Here is a 2,491-nt window from a genome sequence, read left to right on the forward strand (position 1 = left end):
GAGGAGGGAGAGCGACAGAGGTTCGCACGCTCTCTCTCGCTCCGCCCCTCCTAATCCTCGTTTCTTCCTCTCGCTGCCGTCGCAGCTTCCCATCACACCACCCCAACATCGTCCTGCTCCCATGGCGTTGCCAAGCTCGTGGGACGGCTCCAACGTCCATGAAGACCATGTGGAGTTCCTCCGCCAGACTCGCCGCCTGCCCGGCGCCGACCTCGTATAGGTCCGCCTGGCGCCGGAGAAGGAGATCTCGCCGGCGCCGGAGGAGGGCGAGCGGGTCGTCTTCCGCTCGCACTGCCTGCGCGGCTTCGGCCTTCCGGCGAGCGGATTTCTGCGCTCCTTCCCGGAGTTCTACAACCTCCAGCCGCATCACCTCACGCCCAATGCGGTGATGCTGCTGTCGGCCTTCGTCTCCCTCTGCGAAGGCTTCTTGGGGCTGCTCCCCACGCTGGAGCTCTGGGGAGAGTTCTTCCAGAGCAAACTCGGCACCGTCGTCACCGGCGTGCCCGCACCCTGCGGGGCCTTCATCGCCATGAGGAGGGCAAGTGAGAACAATCCGTTCCCGTCCATCCCCCTAATCCAGTCGGTGAAGGTCTGGCAGAGATCATACTTCTACGTGAAGAACGTCGCTGATCAAGGAGAATACATCAACCTGCCGGCTTACGTAGCCGGCCCGCCGGCTGGGAGGCAGCCCTCGTGGAGTTTCGGTCCCGGTCACTGTCTCCGACCGGGAACGCCGCCATCTCCCGGCTTCGGGTGATGATTCAGTCGGAAGGCCTGCGCGGGGCCGACTTGGTGGCCGCCTTCGTGGAGCGCCGGATTCTTCCTCTGCAAAGCCGGCCCCATATGATGTGTCAGATGAGCGGCCGCTTCGACCCAAGCCGGCTGAGCACATGGGAAATGCCCCACGTGGAGGTGGCGCTCATGGTTAATTACATCGCCAACTGCAAGCTCGCCGGGGACTGGCAATACGGCAATGTGCCGTAATCTCGTGCCAATCCCCCGCCCGTGGTAAGCTTCTCTCTCCATCTTCTTTTTGTCGTCAGCCGGCTTCATGACGGCCGGCCTCTGACCAGTCGGTTCTTTTGAGCAGAACCCTCTTCTTGCGCCGCCGGCCGGGGCGGCAGGGATTGAACGCCAATATGCCCCCGACCGCACGGTGGACGACGTTGACGACTCGGACTTGGGGGCGGCCGCCATGGAAGACGCCGTCGTGGGGGACAGCGCCGAGCCCGGAGGCTCAAGGTTCACCGCGAGCTTCGAGGACTGGCCGGACGATTTCAAAGCCGAAGTCGCCCCGCGTCGCCAGCCGGCGGCCGACCATCAGGGCGTGGGCTCATCTATCGCGCCGGCTGCCGGCGGCGGCGCACAGAAGCGCCGGGCCGCTTCAGGCCTCTTCGGCAGTCGGCCGAAGAAGTCCAAAGCCTCCACCGCGGCGACCAAGCGAGACGAGGCGGCTGCGGAAGCGGCCTGCTTCCGCAAGGCGGTGAAGTAGCCTCAGGCGGTCTCAGCGTAAGTCTTCAATTGCCTTGCCGCATGCTCGTCATCATTCTCTTTCTCTTCGAATATTCTTCTTAACTTTTTCTCGCTTGCTGGACAGGGCGCCGCTTTCCCTTGAGCGGGGTCCGGGCGGCTCCGTCGTGGGGCCGGCTGGAGGTTCTTCGAGCTCCCGCCGCGTGGACCCCCGCACCAATCTCAGGGAGGCCACAGAGGGGAACGCCCGCGAAGCGCGGGAGGAGCGCGAGGCGGCGGAGAAGGCGGCCGCCCAGGCGGCGAGGGAGCAGGCCGACGCGGCAGCGAAGGCCCAGACGGAGGCAGCTACCGTGGAGACGGAGGCGGAAAGCTCGCGCAACCAGCCTCCTCTGCTCGCCATTCCTCTCCGAGCCGTAGCCCCCGACACCCCATTGCCCTTGGCGGAGGAGATCGTCCAAGACCCGCCGCTGATGGAGGGGGGGGGAGGACCCCGTGGCCTTTGCGAGGAGAGCGCCGCCAGCAGCGCCAACCGGAGCGGGCCAAGGCGGCCAATCGTCAGCGGCGCCAGAGGAGCTGACCGGAGGTGAGCCGGAGAACAGAGCCGGCCTTGAGGTGCAGCCAGCGACGAGCCGGCGCGCAGGGGGAGGCGCCGCTCCGCCGGAGTTGCGCTGAGTCGCGGGCGCAGGCCAGCCGGCGGAAGATCTGGAGGCGGCCAACACTGCCACGTCCGAGTGGACTCCCAGCGGGGGGACTGGTGAGCTGAATGTGGCGGCTCAAGGGGTCCGGAGCCGGCTGCAAGCTCAAGCCGCCCTGCTGCAACAGTTCACCCAGGAGTTCCTGTCGACGCGAGCCACCATCCGGGTGAGTCCTTCGCTCTTGGCTGCTTTGCTTTCTTAATTTGTTCCGTGGGGGCGCGTCAGCGCACCCACTGGGTGTAGTCCCCAAGATTCGGGCCGACTGCTGCGCAGTCGGGTCGGATCTTTCTCGACGGCTACCTTACTTTGCTTTTTTCTGAACTTTC

Source organism: Triticum urartu, chromosome 3 (assembly GCF_003073215.2).
Source record: "Triticum urartu cultivar G1812 chromosome 3, Tu2.1, whole genome shotgun sequence".
Taxonomy (NCBI): domain Eukaryota; kingdom Viridiplantae; phylum Streptophyta; class Magnoliopsida; order Poales; family Poaceae; genus Triticum; species Triticum urartu.